The sequence below is a fragment of the Telopea speciosissima genome, chromosome 10 (assembly GCF_018873765.1).
Source record: "Telopea speciosissima isolate NSW1024214 ecotype Mountain lineage chromosome 10, Tspe_v1, whole genome shotgun sequence".
Taxonomy (NCBI): domain Eukaryota; kingdom Viridiplantae; phylum Streptophyta; class Magnoliopsida; order Proteales; family Proteaceae; genus Telopea; species Telopea speciosissima.
In genome coordinates, this window is record NC_057925.1 from 46,841,434 (window position 1) to 46,859,239 (window position 17,806).

The 17,806-nt window shown below is 45.2% G+C and overlaps 2 long non-coding RNA genes across 2 annotated transcripts in view; one reads left to right on the forward strand and one right to left on the reverse strand.

Annotated features, from left to right (window-relative positions):
• LOC122642520 overlaps positions 1-17,806 on the forward strand; it is a 23,475-nt gene continuing 5,669 nt past the window's right edge. The window contains exons 1-3 of the long non-coding RNA XR_006330056.1: positions 1-13; positions 869-882; positions 16,491-16,494. This is a non-coding gene — a long non-coding RNA (uncharacterized LOC122642520). The remainder of the gene's footprint in view (positions 14-868; positions 883-16,490; positions 16,495-17,806) is intronic.
• Positions 8,101-17,806, reverse strand: part of LOC122642521 — a 19,424-nt gene continuing 9,718 nt past the window's right edge. Inside the window, exon 3 of the long non-coding RNA XR_006330057.1 lies at positions 8,101-8,114. This is a non-coding gene — a long non-coding RNA (uncharacterized LOC122642521). The remainder of the gene's footprint in view (positions 8,115-17,806) is intronic.

The window sequence follows — 17,806 nt, forward strand, 5'->3', positions numbered from 1 at the left end:
AGCAGACAAGAAAGTGAGGGAAGCTCAATAACTTTTGTCGTTACTTGATTCTTTCCATCTTTCCTTGTTTCTCCTTTCACCTCCCTTATTTCTATTAGAAATTTTTACTGCAAAGATCATCAAAGATTATGGTTCGATTCTATATCTCACACGACAATAAGGCTTTAACTTGGAACTGACTCAACATTGAGCTACATAATTTCTCAATTTTGTGATGATCGGAAGAAAAGGAAGAAGACAGGTCACACCAAGACGTCTGATTATGAGAGAAATAATCTTCATCTGATATCTTTTAGGATAGCAATAAATTTGCATAGAAACTACAGTGGATTGTGTACAAATCTCTGTTTCTAAGAGTTGGGGTTAATGCTCAGAAAGTGGAAGTCTTTGTCACCTCTATTGGACTGTCATTGTAACCCTAAGGAGGTTTTACCGAAATGGTTAGGGAACAGCTTTCAGGGAATCGATCGAAAGCTGTAACCCTACCATTTTGTGGTTCTAATAAGGGAATCGATCGATTGTGAGATTTTTTCCCTATGATTTCTACTCTCTTCCTTTCTCCCTCATCTCTGTGGCTGATACTGCTGACAGAATCCTTCAATTTTCTCTATCCTCTTTTCCTTGTCTATTCTCCCCTGTGAAAGCCTGTTCGTCCTCTTTTCTGTTGGGTTATTGTTGGTAGGCTATTCTGCTGTCAAGAATTCTCTGAAACAACACTGAAAAAAATTTTCTGCTATTAACAGATCAGTTTATTTTTATGAATCTCGCTGGAGATGAAGGCCAGACCTTCGTTTCCTCTGTTATGGGTGTTTTATAGGTTGGAGGAGGAGGAGGAGGAGGAAGAAGAAGAAGAAGAAGCAAGAAGAAGGGTAAAAGGGTCATGTTACATGAACCCAGGGTTAGTTTGGGCATTTAGATTATTCAATGCCCAAAGGTCTTTTCATATTGTGAACAAATAGGTGAGGGCATTTAGGATTTTTCAAATTTATAAAAATAGAAGAAAGCGTAAAATGGTCAAGATTTTAGCACTTAACGGCTAAACTTAACGGTTTGGACTTGTCTGGCATTAGGGGGTAAAGTGGGGGTGGTACGTGGAATTATGAGGGGTGGTACGCGGAATTGTCAGAGCCTTAGGGGGGTACGAGGAATATTGGGTGCATCATAGGGGGGTACGTGTACTTTACCCTAAAAAATAGGAAAAACTACAAAATTCTACACTTTTTTCATTTACAAAACTAACCACTCTATGTTTCAGTTAACTAAAACACACAATTTTTGGGTTTGAGATTACAAACCTAGACAAACCAGTAATTATCTTTCAACAATGAATATTATTTGACCATTTTACCCCTGATTTCCTCTACCCTACCTTTCTGACCACCATGTCCATCACTCCTATGAGCAACCCCACCCTTCTTTGAAACCCTGCCTAAGACTTCCCTGAAACCCCTTAGCCCTAGTCTTGCAATCGCCTCATGGCTCCTCCTAACGATTTTTCCTTTTCTAGATTACTCAAAAGCCTCAAGCATCCACTAGTAGCACCGCCAATATGCGTTGATCATCTCTCTCTCTCTTTGACGATGGTAGTAGACAGAGAAGAAAAGAGGAACAAAGACATACTGGAAATAATTTCAGATTTCACAACTCCATTAGTGAAAATGGCAAATGGATTTTCTATGTTTTCAAGGCGTTTTCCAGTGGTTGCAAGGGAAGTGACCACTAGCATGAGGGTGGTGCTCGTAGGAGGGCTCGCAACGGGTGCAACAGCGGTAGTTTTTACCAGGGAAGATGGTCAGGAGAAGGAAGGTCTTAGGTGGGGTCTAGGGTTGCAGAGAGGGTTTGCGGTTGTTGCGGCCAGTTAGAGGAGGTGTCAGCAAGAGGGAGAGATGGTGATGATTAGGGGTGCAAGTTTGGCCCTGTAGGCCCGAACCCGCCCTAGCCCGCCCTGAGCCCGAATAGGGTCTGGGCTGAGATATTTGGCCCTGAGGGCGGGTCAGGGCTGGAAATTTTTGGCCCTGAATCAGGGTCGGGTCGGGTTAGGGTTGAGGCTTCGGGCTAAGCTTGGCCTAGCCCGGCCCGACCTTGATTTAAGTTATACTATAAAATATATGTTGATATAATATATATACATTATAAACTTTAAATATCACCCACAATTTTATATAATATATTTTATATGAAGACAATAAGTGATATAATACATTTTATTATAGTGTTATTTTATGTAAAATTGATAATGTTCTCCCCGGCCCGTTCCAGCCTATGCATTTCTTTCCCCCTCCCTATGATCAGGGACAATCAGGGTCAACCAGGCCCGACCCTGAGGGTGGGTCAGGGTTGGATTTTTCTGGCCCTGAGTCAGGGTCGGGTCGGGCCTGGGCCTAGATAAGGGAACTTAGGGTTGGGCTAGGGTTCTATAAAGCCCAGCCCAACCCGACCCTATTGTAGCCCTAGTGATGATGATGGTACCAGCAGTGGTGGTTGTGGGTGGATGGAGGAATTAGGGGTAAAATGGTAAATATATATATATATATATATGTACTTGATTAAGGGAAAATCATTGTTTTGGTTAGTTTTGTAAATACAAACCCAAAACTGAACATTTTTGTTAAGGGAAAAAGAACTATGTTTGGGAGTGTGGCCTACGCTAGCACTCCCATGAATCTATCTCTCTCCTCCCCATATGAAATGGCAGTCCTGCCCCTTTGTTTTAAAAAGGAAAGAGATAGACATATGGGAGTGCTGGCATAGGCCACACTCACGGACAGAAAACTGCTTCCTGTTTGTTAATTAAAATAGTGAGTGGATAATTTTGTAAGAGCAAACCCATATATGTCTAATACTGTAATTTTTCCTAACAAATATCACAAATAAGGCTCTGTATGGCAACGTTCTTTTTAAGCAATTTTAGTGTTTTTTCGCTTTTTTGGAACAGAGACACATTAAAAACTATATGGTACGTCCAGTTTTATTTTAATTTTTTTTAAACGAACCGGACACTTGGCACACTTTTAGCACACATTTGCAAAAAAAACCAAAATCATGTTTCTCACATTAGAGAAACACTTCAACAATTTTCAGAGAAACACAATGCCCACTTAAGTTAGCTAGGGTATTTTGGGATTCCATGAAAAACATAACATAGATGATGTTTTGCCCTAAAACCTCACAATCTTCACTCGCAAGACTACCTTCTCACTCGACCTCTACAAATCCGAGAAAAACTCAGGTGCTCTCTTCGCCCACGACCTCTGCAACTCTCTGTTGGTGCTCTCTTTGTACTCAGCCAAATCAGGCCACGCTGCCTCATCCTTACAGGTGATCTCTGAGATTTGACCATTTGACAACTCTCTCTCCCCTGTCATGATACCCCCACCTCGCCACGCCTCTGACAACCTCTCATCTTCTTTGGTTCTTCACAACCCGTCTTGTGCAATCCTTTTGAGTCACTTCTAGGTACCTCTCCTTCTCCCTCTAGTAAGCTTGATGATGGAGATTTCTTTAAAGAGGATGCTTCCACTGATTGGATTGTTGGGGGAAACCCTAGAAAGCTCGCCTTGTCTTTTCTCGATGGTGGGTTCAATTCGTCCCTGTTTTAATCGGCATTGATAGCCATTTCATGTGGGCGGGCTCTATCCAGTGCAGCTCCTTGGCGTTTAGCCTAATATAGCATGCAGGTGTCATCCACTATATTCAGTTGGTCATCTATGGTCGAATTCAATCCATTTCTTTGTTATTTATTGCCTTTGATTTTATCAGAAGTTTCTAACTCAATCGATGGGTTTGGAGGAAGTAGTACTGTTGGTGAACTGTGTTGCACTCCCAGCTTTCTAGAAGAGTATTTTTTGGGACTCTGATTATGATAGCTTTGAGCCAATCCAAAAGAGACTGTATGAGGATTTGAGGGATGTTGTTCTCAAAGTGTCTACGCTTGGAAACTTCCAGCAACCCTTGAGAGCATTATTGATGTTGGTTTGCTTTCCCAGTGGTGCCAAGGTTCTGGTGAATCATCCTTGGTGGGTACCCAAGGGAACCTATGTCAACGGTCGTGCCATTGAGATGACCAGTATTTTGGGTCTTTTCTTTCATGTCAGTACTCTTCCTAATAATAGTATAATACTATATTCGAGAGTGAACCTGATGTTAGGCGAGTTTGATTTCTTCTTTTTTCTCAACTTCTATTGCCAATACTATTTAATCTCTTTTATCTTATTTTTAAATGTAACGAATTTCGATACATTTTCATATGTGGGCAAGGGTCATTTGACTTTCATAGATATACCAAATCCTTGCTCAAAACTTGTTGAAAAGGTCTCTTAAATCTTAACTACATGGTCATCTCAGTTCTGAACAAGAAGCGAGAAGGTAATTCATAGAGGAGGAGAAGACAAAGTTTGACCTGAGCCAATCCTCAAATAAGAACATCGTAACCCCACTTCCTTCACCCTCAATAGAAATATGTATTCTACATGAATTCACTGCGATTTTGTTCCTGTTGGTCACTGCCATTATAACCCCCACCCCTTCACCCCCAAAAGAAATATGGCATTATTTTTTCAGTTTGCAATGATTTTTTTTGTACATTTTATGATTTAAAAAACATGAGACAATCAATTACGGTGTAGGTTGTTGGATAACCTAGAGGGGGTGAATAGGTTATCACTAGTGAATTTGTCCTTTTTAAAATTTCTTTGAAAATAAACAAGATAGATAGAGGCAAAGTGCGCAAATAGAAAGACACACCAAATTTATAGTGGTTCTGCTAAACTTAGCCTACGTCCACTCCTCTCAACCTTGAGAGAATTCACTAATTCATTCCTTTCAGTACAGTAGGTGGGAAGAAGTATTGTTAGCAAAAACGCGTTTAAAACGGAGTTTTAAACACGTTTTCGTTTTTTACCGTTTTAAACACGTTTTGCAGTATGCTTCCCAAACAAACGATAAAAAAGGCAAACGGCAAGCATTCCCGTTTTAAACACGTTTAAAACAAGTTTAAAACACGTTCCCCTTTTTTTGGCTTTTTTTACAACCTTGGACTTAACTGACCATATCTCTCTCTCTTGAACTCTGATCGGCTTGATTCTTTCATCGACGTAAAGATGACTCAAAGGGCTATATTTTTCATGATCTCACCTTCAATTCAAAGTCAATGCATGGATACCGAAAATAGAAGCATGTATTTCAAATAAAAAGTCCTCAATTTATATGAGAATAGTGACCCTTTTTTTGTTCTATTTTTTTAAAATATAAACGTTTAAAACCCATACTGTCTGTTTTTCATTTTTTACCGTTCTCTATTTTTTTGACCGTTTTATTTGATCGTTCGTTTGTAATTTTTTACCGTTTAAAATCTGTACCGTAAAACTCCGTTTTATTACCGTTTTCATTTTTGCTAACTATGGGAAGAACACCTTTACAATATTTTTTCACGGGATAAGAGAATCCCAATCTTTTAAGGATAAGAGAATCCAAAATCTTTTGAGGATAAGAGGATCTTTGCAATGCCTAAGTACAGTATAGGCCAATGCAACCAATGTTTTACAAACTTAAAAGCATAAACTAAATACAAGAGAAATAAAGGTAAAATTACCTAGGCAAGGAGTGTGATGTGTACTCCTTGCAAGTGCCAAATGATGCGAGTGTATGCTTGCAAAATGAAGACCTTCTTTAAGATTTATTCCTTAGAGAGTAAGCTTGGGAAGGTTCTTTAGCCTTTGAAGTCAACTCTTGATTGATGCGGACAAGACTTCAATTATGAGAGCAATTATCACTTTTCACCTTTCTCAAAAGTAGGATTTTGGACTGTAGTTAATAGGTGAAAAGGTCTGACATGTTCTCTATTTATAGGCTCATTAATGGTCTAAGAAATATGTGCAGAAAGTGCTCTAACGGCTCTATTTTTACCAATCCGATCGACCTGAAGATTGATCCGGTCAATCGAATTCTAGTCGTTACAAAAATTAGCCGTTGGAGGGCAATAGGGCCATCCGGTCGATGTCCGATCTACCGGATCAAGTGGGACGATGATTCGGTTGATCGGATCATCAATGGGAATATACCCATGAAGCTTCTGCCCAATTCGGTCTATGCATGTACTGAGATCCGGTCGACCGGATGCTTAGATCGGATCACAGTCAAGACTTGATTCCGATCATTTGACTGAGGGGATTGGTCCGGGTCTTTTTCCAACCAATTTGGTCATATTTAAGGGTCATGGAGGGGTTCATTTATAACCTCCTAAGGTCTCTAAGTGATGTAAGTACTTATTAATTTAAGTTATGCAAGTATAAGTATGCAATGAGTGTTCTAAGAGTGCACACAAGCATCTTTGTCTTCCTTGCTTCACATGTCATTCTTCGACCTTCAAAAGCTCTTTTGATGTCTTCTACACTTGTCAAGCTTTGTCATGCCTTCATGGTCTTGATCTTCAATGGTTAGTTCTTGAACTTCTCTTTATTATCTTCTCGTACTTTGTGTCTTCAAGTTCCTCATCTTATTTTCCTGTTGTCATAGAGACACACACAAGACCACACACACAACCTTGTCTATATGTTTGTTATCATCAAAACACTCATGGAGGTGGAGTTAGTATACCCCAACATAGGTAGCATTTTATGTAATTTTTTGTGAACAAGAGAAACGATTCTGTTAAGTGCGACTCATACAGGTTTATGTTGTTTCCAAGTTATAGAAATATTTTTTTTTTAGTGTTACCATATAACATTTGATGACCTAGAAACGCTCAAAAAACATAGAAATACATAGAACTGTGCTAGACCTAGAAATACTCATAAAAACACATAAACTTTGCCATACATAGCCTTAGGGGCCAAAGCTAATCAATTTTTCGTTGGTGGGGTGGAATTAGAAGCTCAGTGGGAGGTGGGAGGCAAGAGCCAGAGATTTAGGAATCGGTATGGATACGGTATCAGATTGGCCTGTATCATTTTTTATAGAATAGATTTACCTTTATTTTTCTCCAAAATTTAAATAAATGGGCTAAAGAACACTAACTAGTCGTCTAGACCTTGCACCAGCGCAGGGGCAAATGAAAGTGCGCATAAAGGCATTGATTTGGATGGGATTTTTTATTTCACTCGGGTTGAATGGTCTTTCGTTCATAGAGTCATTGGTTTATGTCTAGGTGCAAGAACCACGCTAGCCATGCGACTAGTTAGCATTCTTTTCACCTAAATTTTTTATTATATCTTTACGAGATCGGACATGATAAATCTATATCAACCTTTGAGGATGCTGATATGAATTGATAATCAGACATCAATTCCTCAAACCATAGTGGGAGTTGGGCTGCTACGAACTCGTTGTAGGGGAGTCAATGTTCGCCATGATTGAATATTGAATGTACCCACTATTGCTTATGAATATGTCGACATTGAGACTCAATCTGCACCGTCCAAATGGGAGCTCGTCCAGGTGGCGAGCTTCTCTGCAACGCCACAAGATGTTTACTGCGCCATAGAGGAGTCCAATCCTTCTGTTGGTTTTTTGAGGATGATACTTGTGAACATTTTTTTATTTTTTTTCAATATTTGGTTAGGTCAAGAATTATTATTTGACTAGGTCAAGAAGTCTTTTGGGAAATGATTGTTTTTTCTTTTCAAAACTCCTATGCGATACAGTTTATTGTACACATATATGTACATTTACATTTGTGTTTATTATCATTCTTAAGAACATACAAAATCATGACTATATGAACGAAGGCCAAATGTTCTCTATGCTTGCACCCAAACACATGGGGGTGGATGAAATGACCACCCTCCCCCTTGAATGACAAGAATAGCCCATGTGTCTGGGCGCAGCCTGCACTGCAGCACAGAGAACATCACATAAACAAAATATTTAATTGTCTATAATCATTAACAATTTTAGATTAAAACCTAAGAGCAATAACCGCCCATAAAATCATGTAAACTAATAATTTAAATATATCTTCCCTTCTCTATCTACCCATCTCTCCCTATTGATCTTTATCGGATTTTCAACCTCTCAAGTGTGGTGCATTGCGTAGTGCACCACACTTGAGAATCCAACCATAAAAACATGGGCAATGGCATCTTTTATCCTTCAAATGTTGGGTGGACAGTTGGATTCTCAAGTGTGGTGCATTGGGCATAGTGCATTGCAATTGAGAGGATAAATTTCCATCTTTGTCCCAATATTTGCTTCCTCCCTATGACCCCTTCTCTCTCTCAATCTCCTTTTCTCTATCGGTTTTGATGGCCTTCAATTACCCAGATGTTGATGCCCAATTACCAGTTTACCACTGTTACTCCTGAAAGTCACCTTGCCTAATTTATTTTTGTTTTTGTTTCCTCATTCAAGGTTGATTAGTAGTAAAAACATATCAATGTTAGCAGGTTATTTGGATAATATTTTTTTGGGAGAGGGATGGCCCGGATGGGTATGCTAGCATCCTATGTGTCTATCTCTCTCTTCCCCCCTTTGAAGGGTAAGAGAGTCATTTTAAAGGGGGAAGAGAGAGATAAACACATGGGGTGCTAGCATACAGTATACCGCTAGCATATCCAACCTTTTTCTGATATATATATATTTTTTTATAGAATGTTTAAGAAGCAAGTTTTAAAAGGGAAAAAACATAAGTAAATTGTGGATTATTCATTCGTTCATTTAATTAATGATTCACCTAAAAGCTTTTGGACTTGTAGAGATTAACCTAGGCGATGATGGTAATGGGGAGGGGTGAATAAGAAGCCTTATTCTCCAGGTTGTGAATGACGAGTTCTTCTTTGATGGGGAGGAACTGGAAGCCCGTTTGGAGTTGCCGCGTTGCGAACTCATTGTAGAAAAGTGAACACATGACTAGTTACGTTATATTTGCCCAAATTTTTTTACATCTTTACAAGATTGGCCATGAATCAGTATCAACCTCTGTGGATGCCAATATGAATCGATAATCAGATATTAATTCTTCAAACCATAGTGGGAGCTGGGTTGCTACAAAGTCACTGTAGAAAGAGTTGGTGCTCGTCATGGATGAATATTGAATCCAACCACTAGTCCAATACTACTTATAAATATGTCAATACAAAGTGCAAGAGTGGCATGACCGGCTAGCTAGAAGCCGTTTAGGTAATTTGGCCTCTTAGGCTAAGATATTGACACATTTCTATTCGGCCAATCACTTATACTGGCATGACCGGCTAGCTAAAAGTCGTTTAGGTAATCAGGCCTCTTATGCCAAGTGTATTGACACATTTCTATTCGGTCAATCACTTATACTAGTTCATAATCGGGCTCAAGACTAGTAATTAGGTTAATGGAAAAAGATCTCTACTTGGTGGTGTTTCCTATGCCCTCTAACAGGGCACCGTGAGATGATGCCTCTGCCCTCTCACAGGGCACCGTGAGATGACTCCTCTGCCCCCTAGGTAGATACTCAAGTGTGCTCACCCATTGGCCCAGACGCTTGTGCAGAGATCTCTTGCCCTTAGGTTAATTAGGCTATAATCGGGTTTTAAATGTGCTAATTAACTAATTGAGCTATACACAGTTCGTTCTTAAACTGTTTACAATTAGGCTAAATGGACTTAAACGGGTTAATCTAGCTATAAATGGTCAATTATTATTTGTTCAATTCCGATCAAGCGATCATCGAGCCACTACCTTGCACCGGGATTGTCTAATTATTAATCGGTCAATATTTGAACTTGTCATGTTCAATAATCGATCAGTCTCTCGGGTTTCAACAAGTCGATGTTGGGCCTAGTGATGCGTGGATCAACTTTTAGTATGGATTTTTATCCTCTCAATTCTTAAACTTACAATTTCTGTCAATTATCCCCTTAAAATCATAACATGTGGTACTTTTTAATCCAAGGATCATGAGAGTATCCAACCTTAACCCAACCCCAACCCCAACCCTAACTTAACCCATTCTCTCTCCTCTCTCAATCCTCCCCGTCCCTCCCTGCCTTGGTTTCTAACAAATGGTTTTGTGGTGGCTGCCGACGATGAGTATAAGGATGGTGAAGATGGGAAGAAGATGAGAGTATGGACAACGATGGCTTTGCCGTTGGTCTTGAAGTTACCGAATTCCACATGGCTATTGTTCCTTGGTAGCTAAAAGGGGAGCCTGGTGAGAGGAGTACGAATAGCAGTACCCCTATCAAAAAATGGTGCCCAGTCCGCCATTGCCTTTCTTGCTCTCACTCACTCTGACCGGTAACAGTCACGGACACCGATCTTAAGAGAGAGAGAGAGAGAGAGAGAGAGAGAGAGAGAATTGGCCCAAACCCTTTAGAAAAAAAAAGTTTTTGAATCAAGAGTATGGAATCAGATCCAATGTGAATCGGCCTAAACACAAAGACATTTGCCTATGTGCACCGCCTATAACACAACCTGCATCCATTTTTCTTTATCAAATATTAGCTGCTGCAACAGATGCTTCTATGGGGGAACGACATGTCTGTCATGTGACCTGTTGCGTCAAGAAATCGTCGAGCGGTCCTGCGAGTGCTGTCACCTGCAAGTGGACCAAGGGGTCAACAGAGAGAACCGGTGTGGTTCCGGCCTAGGGCTCTCCGATGCCAAAGTTAGATCTCCTGGCGCAAATAGATGAATAGTAATTATTCAATATGAGTTTTGATCTCCCCTGATGGGGTTGTGTACCTTGCCTTTTATAGTAGTGTATGGCAGTGTGGAGAGTCCCAGTTTGATGGCGATTGTGCCGTTGAGTGGATAGAGGCCCTGGGTAACAGGGCTCTATCCTGATTGACCATCTCCCCACGGGAGGGAGTGTCCTAGTGGTATCAAGATCCTTGGTGGATAGATACCCGCGTGTGGTGATAAAGTCATTGGTGCTTGAATCCGTCTGGGTGACGTGACTTCCAAGCGGTGGCCTAGAGTCCTAGTGGTGAGATGAGTCTGTAGCGATACGATCGGGTCATAGGTGAGTAGCCCCCACCTCACGTCTGTGCCCATGATGCTGTGCCTGGGTGCAGGCCGCGCCTGGGCGAGAGGCCATGCCTGGGTGTGGCCACGCCTTGGTGAGACCGCGCCTGGGTGTGTGGCCACACCTGGGTGGGGCCGCGCCTGGGTGAGAGGCCGCCAGGGTGTGGCAGCGCCTAGGTGAGGCCGCGCCAGAGTGGTGGCCGCACCTGGGTGAGGCCACGCCTGGGTGAGGCCGCGCCTGGGTGCTGGCTACGCCCGGGTGTTGGGACCCTGGTTCATTCCCCTTGGTTCTGGAGCGGGTCGACTTGTGACACGTGGTGGCCGCTGATTGGCCCGGTGAATATTGGATGTATCATTTGCCCCCCACTCTCTTGGGATAGGATGTCCAAGAGAGTAGATGCCTTTACATAGTGAGGGGTCCGCTACGAATAGACTTTCCTTGCAAGGCTTGTCTGTAAATCTAGTAATGAGGTAGGAGAGGTTGGGGGTTCAAACCTTTCCTCCTGCACTTTTTCATCTTTTATATTTTGTAGACATATGTCCCTCTCCTTTACTTTCTTTTCTTTCACTTCTCATTCCTCTTTCTTGCTTGTCTCCCATTTTGGTCTCCTTTAACTTTTCCTTTGCATTCCACTTTTTGTCTTTTGTCCTCTTTTTGGTGCCCAGCATGTGCTTGTCTTTGGGTCACCTAGACTAGTATCCATTTTTTTTTATTTTGGGCCCTTGTGTTTGCTTTGTGCTCACTTGGTGTCTTGTTTGCTGGGAGGGCTTGAGTGGTGCTTAGCTTGAGTGCTTTGCCTTTGGTGGTGTCTCTCACTTGATCGTGCTAGTGGTGTGGCCTTGTCATCGTGTGCCTACCTCCCCGTGCGATCGCCTTCCCCCTGAGGTAAGTTCGATCCCTTTTCTTTCTTTTCCCTCTTTTTTTTTTTTTTTGTAGGGTGGCGCCTCGGTGAGGCGCCTGGGTGGCCGCGCCTAGGTGGCCGCTTCTGGGTGTGGCCGCGCTTGGGGTGGCAGCGCCTTGCTGGTGTGGCCGCACCTGGGTGGCCGCGCCTACTGGGGCGAGGCCGGGGTTGCCGCTCTTGTGGGGCATGAGGCCGCTTGGTTGCCGCGGCGTGGTTGTGATGGACCCTCGCGCTTCTTCACTTTTCTTCTTCTTGTATGTGATGGATCTGCTGTTTATATTTTGCAGGTGGCCTTCATTTCATTTTTTCTTGCTAGCTTCTGGGAGATCGCTTTCTTGAGTAAGTAGTTCATTCCTCTCTTGTCCTTCATGTCGTTCCCGGGTGACCTTAGCCCTGCTTCAGTCGGGGTTGGATCTATAGAGGAGCGTTCCCCAGGATCGCCTTCTTCTGTGGGTACTCCATCCTCTATACCCTCCCCTAATGCTATTGATGGAGGTGTGGGACCTTCTAGTGTCTCCGGTCCCAGTAGGGATCGTCGATCCTCTGGGGCGGCCTCCTCAGCCGCCGGTCCTGCTGATAGGTTGGGCCCTGTTGCTAGCATCTTATCACCTTCTGACTTGGTCTCCCTCCGTGAGGAGTTCCATATTCCCGCTGAGGTTATGTTGCGTACTCCTGGGCCTGGCGAGCATGCCTTCTCTCACCATGCGGATGAGATCTGTCTACTGTTTATTTTTTCTCCAGGGCCTTCTCCTTCTATCCCTCGCTTTGTCGAGTTGGTGTTAGAGCATTGGCACCTCACCCCTGGGCAGGTGTTGCCCAACTCTTGGAGGGTGATCTTGGGTTTCTATGTCTTCTTCGCCCACCTGGGGCCTGCCGCCACTGTTCCCCTATTCTCCCACTTTTATCTGTTGAAGAAGGGGAACCATGGATGTTATCACTTTGCTCGCCACGTGCTCAAGGGGCCCTATGCCTCTGTGGAGCCTCTCACGAGGATCACTAGCCACATGAAGTATTGGAGGGATCGCTTCTTTTTTGCCACGGTCCCTCGATGCCCACTATGGACTGTTAGGGAAGTTATTGACCTCAAGAGGGTCAATCCGGGGCTTGAGCTGAGTGATTTTGAGGGTGACTCCCTCAAGCTGTGCCTGGGTCGCGATCCGTTCCACGTCCAAGAGTTGGACTCGGAGGCCTTCCTGTCTCTCTGGAAGCTGAGTCCTGGTAAGAGCACTGTCTTTTGTACTTGATTGGCATGTTGGTATTTGAATGTATATGTCATCTGATTGGTTGGGCGGTCTATGCAGTGGATACGCGTCCGGACTTCAGTTTGCTCCGTGGTAATTTGCGGAGGAAGGCCACTTCCCAGGGTGGTCCATCTGCTGGAGTGACCGATGTTGGTGGTGCTTCTGCGCCTGTGGTAGTTGGAGCGAAGAGGAAGGGTGGACCAGGACATGCCCACGTGACGAGCTCTGGTGTGCGTGTCCTCCTTCCCCGTACTTTTCCTGATGATGATGGCGTTTCAGGCTCTGTGCCTCTGCCTTCCTTTGTCGCTCCTTTCGGGTCTTCTGTATTGCCCCTCTCCAAGGGGAAAGGTGTGAGTTCCTCTGGTAGTATTGCCACTGATCTTCCCACGCTGGATGAGTCCCTGGTGATCACCTTAGGCGTGCCAGAGGGCTCAACCTTGGCCGGAGCCGGCGTGTCGCTGGAGTGGATGGACAGGGGCAGGCTCCCTACCGCAAGGGTGGCCTTGCAGAGGCTTAGCGATGCTTGTCTGGCCCAGACTCTCTACCATGATATGGCTTTGGTGAGTTATCCCTTTTTTGTCTCGTCATGTTCATTGCTCCATTTATTCTTAGATTGTTTTATCGCTTGCCATGTTGATTGTAGGTCCATCACCATGTTGCTGAGGCGATGCTTCGATTGGAGGGTCACGCTTCTCATGAGGTGCAGATACAGCACACCCTGCGTGACGTGGAGAGGGAGCTCCACGGACAGATCGATGCCCGTGAGAGGGCCGAGGCTGATGCGTAGAGGGCGTCGGGGGAGCTCGCGGTGGCATCCGGGAAGCTCCTGGAGGTGTCTGAGGAGTTGCGTGTGATCTCTACTGGTGCGGCCAAGAGCTTGGCTAGGGTTCTTGCCTTGGAGGAGGAGCTTCATTTGTTGAGGGGAAGGCATGAGGCAGAGCTGGCATCTACAGGTGAGCGAGCTGTGGCTGCGTCCTCTGTATTCTCGACGCTGTATCAGGCGCAGCTTCAGCCCGCCTATGAGGGAGGGGTCCGGGACTTAGCCGATTGTGTCCTGGAGGTGACCCCCGATTATGACTTCTCTGTCTTGGGGTTCTCTGAGTTTACTGCGGCGCTTTCGAGTGTAGCTGTGGTGGAGAGCATTCCAGTGTCAGAGGTAGAGGCTGCCCTGCCTGAGGGGGGTGCTGCTACGCGTCTTCTTGAGGTGGACATGATGTCTCCTGCTGGGTCGAAGGTGACCCACCACTCTGTGGTCCTTGACCCTACGACCGTACCGATCCTGTAGACGTCTCAACCTTTTCCCTTTTTTGAACTTGAGTTGTAACTACTATGACTTTTCTATGTGATCGCTTTTGCTTCTCTTTGATTGCATTGTCTCTCGGTGATTGTTTGTGCGTTGATGCTCTCTGACCCTTGATAGTCATGGGATTTTGGTAGTGGCGTCGTGCCTTGGTGATCCTCGGACCTTGGTGGGTTAACGCCTTAGGCGTAGAGCCTTAGTGTTGGCATGACGCCTTAGGCATACAGCCTTAGTGGTGGCATGACGCCTTAGGCATGAAGCCTCAGTGGTGGCATGACGCCTTAGGCCTGAAGCCTCAGTGGTGGCATGATGCCTTAGGCATAAAGCCTCAGTGGTGGCATGACGCCTTAGGCATGAAGCCTCAGTGTTGGCATGTTGCCTTAGGCATAAAGCCTCAATGGTGGCATATTGCCTTAGGCATAAAGCCTCAGTGGTGGCATGTTGCCTTAGGCATAAAGCCTAAGTGGTGGCATGACGCCTTAGGCCTAAAGCCTGAGTGGTGGCATGACGCCTTAGGCCTGAAGCCTCAGTGGTGGCATGACGCCTTAGGCATGAAGCCTCAGTGGTGGCATGAAGCCTCAGTGTTGGCATGTTGCCTTAGGCATAAAGTCTCAGTGTTGGCATGTTGCCTTAGGCATAAAGCCTCAGTGGTGGCATGACATCTTAGGCCTGAAGCCTCAGTGGTGGCATGTCGCCTTAGGCATGAAGCCTCAGTGTTGGCATGTTGCCTTAGGCATAAAGCCTCAGTGGTGGCATGTTGCCTTAGGCATAAAGCCTCTAGGGTGGCATGACGCCTTGATGTAGTGGCAGTGATTCGATTGAGTGGTAGAAGAAGACAAGTATTCCTGAAACATCTCTTTATTTTGAATGAAATTCAAATTGACCTTGAAACAGTGATGTCGTCTACTGCTACTGCTACTATTGCTGTTATCACTACCACTACTGCTACTCTTGATGGCTACTCTTGATGGAGCTGTTTGCTTCTACTGGTAATACTTCTTCAGATGTTCTGAGTTCCAGGTACGGTCTACCTTCTTGCCTCCTGGAGTCTTCAAGCGGTAGGTCCCTGGACGTATCTGCTTGGAGACTATGTAGGGTCCTTTCCAGTTGGGTGACAGCTTCCCTGCCTTCTATGGCTGTGATGCACTTGCCCTCCGTAGGACTAAATCTCCCTGGTGGAATAGCCTTTCCTTGACCCTGGCATTATAGTACCTGGCAGTACGTTGCTAGTAGGCGACGTTCCTTAGTAGTGCTCTCTCACGGACCTCATCTATAAAGTCTAGGTTCATCCGTAGTCCGTCGATATAGGTACGTTCGTTGAAGTGCAGAACCCTATGGGACATGGCGCAGACCTCTACTGGCGCCAATGCTTCAGTGCCATATGCTAGGGGGAATGGGCTCTCTCCTGTGGGTGTCCGTATTGTAGTCCGGTATGCCTAGAGGACGCTTGGTAGCTCTTCGACCCACTTTCCTTTGGCTCCCTCTAGCCTTTTCTTGACTCCTTCCAGTAGTGTTCTGTTGGTGACCTCTACCTGACCATTGGCCTGTGGATATGCTACCGACATAGGCCGATAGTCGATGTTGTAGCTGTGACAGAATGCTTGGAATTTAGGGTTGTTGAATTGTTTGCCATTGTCTGAGACGAGGATCCGTGGTACCCCAAACCTGTAGATGACGTCATCGCGGATGAACTTCTCCATCTCTGTCTTTGTTATCTTGGCCAAGGGTTTAGCTTCGACCCACTTGGTGAAGTAGTCAATCGCGATGACCAGGTACTTTCGCTTCCTTGCCGGTGAAGTTGCCTAAGATGTCTAGTCCCCACATGGCAAAAGGTATGGGGTTGAGGATTGATGTCAGCTTGGTGGCGGGTAGATGGGGTACTGGGGCGAACAACTGACATTGCTCGCACTTCTTGGCATATTGGATGGCCTCCTCTTGCATTCGTGGCCAGTATTGTCCCTGACGGAGGATTTTGTAGGCTAGGGCTCGTCCCCCCATGTGGCTTCCACATATCCCCTCATGGACTTCAGCTAGGGCATACTCTGCCCCTTTGGGTCCTAGGCACCGGAGTAGTGGTGCTGTTGCCCCCCGCTTGTACAGTACCCTGTCTAGGACGGTGTACTTCGCAGCTCTCATCCTGATCTTCCTTGCCTCGGCCTTGTCTTCTGGTAAGACATCATTCTGGAGGTAGTTGAGTAGAGGGTCCATCCAGCTAGGTCCCTCCTCGATTTCGTTAACCTGCTTTTCCTTATATGTTGGCTCATGCAGGATCTCAACATAGACTGCGCTAGCCAAATTTCGGAGTTCCTCATTGCCTAGCCTGGATAGGGCGTCGGGAACTCGAACCATCTTGAACTTCACGAAACCCTCGATCAATGCTTAAGTACGTGCTAGGTATGATGCCATCCTATCATCTTTCGCCTCATACTCTCCATTCACCTGATTCACCACGAGCTGGGAGTCACTCTGGGTGGATAGGTGTGTGACTTGGATGGCTCTGGCCACCCGGAGTCTAGCTAGTAATGCCTCGTATTCTGCTTCATTATTGGATGCTTGGAAGGTGAATCGGAGAGCATATTGGATACGAAATCCCTCGGGGCTGGTTAATATGAGACCAGCGCCGCTTCCCGCTACATTACTCGACCCGTCCATGAACATGTCCCACGATCCGTGATCCTTCTCTTCGGGCTCCCCTATTTTTGATTCGATCTCAGATAGGGTACACTCTGCAATGAAATCTACAAGAGCCTGGCCTTTGATGGCTATCCTTGATTGGAACCTGATGTCATGCTCACTTAACTCCACCGCCCATGCTATCAATCGCCCGGAGACGTCCGGCTTGTGCAGTATCTTCTTCAGGGGTAGGTCTGTGAGGACTATGATGGTATGGGCTTGGAAGTATGGTCGTAGCTTCCTGGCTGCAATTACCAATGCATAGGCTACCTTCTCGATCCTAGTGTACCTGGTCTGCATCGATCGTAACATGGCTGATGTAGTAGATGGGCCTCTCGGACTTTGTCTTCTTCCTTCAATAAAGATCTACCGACAATGACAGGGTGGCGGCAGGTAGAGCTGCAACTCTTTGTTAGGTTCTGGTCGCCCAAGCAGTGGTGGGCTCTCTAGGTACTCCTTCAATTCTCTGAACGCCTTTTGCCACTCTTCTGTCCATGTGAAATCTTTAGGGCTTCGGAGGTTCTTCAACGTTTTAAAGAATGGTAAGCACTTATCACCTGATCGTGACACGAACCTGGAAAGGGCGGCGACCCTTCCATTCAACCTCTGCACTTCCCTGACCGTCCGAGGAGGTGCCATCTCTTGGATGGCCTTGATCTTGGATGGGTTGGCTTCTATTCCACGGACTGAGACCATGAACCCCAGGAATTTTCTGAACGTTACACCGAAGGCACACTTTGCAGGGTTTAGCTTCA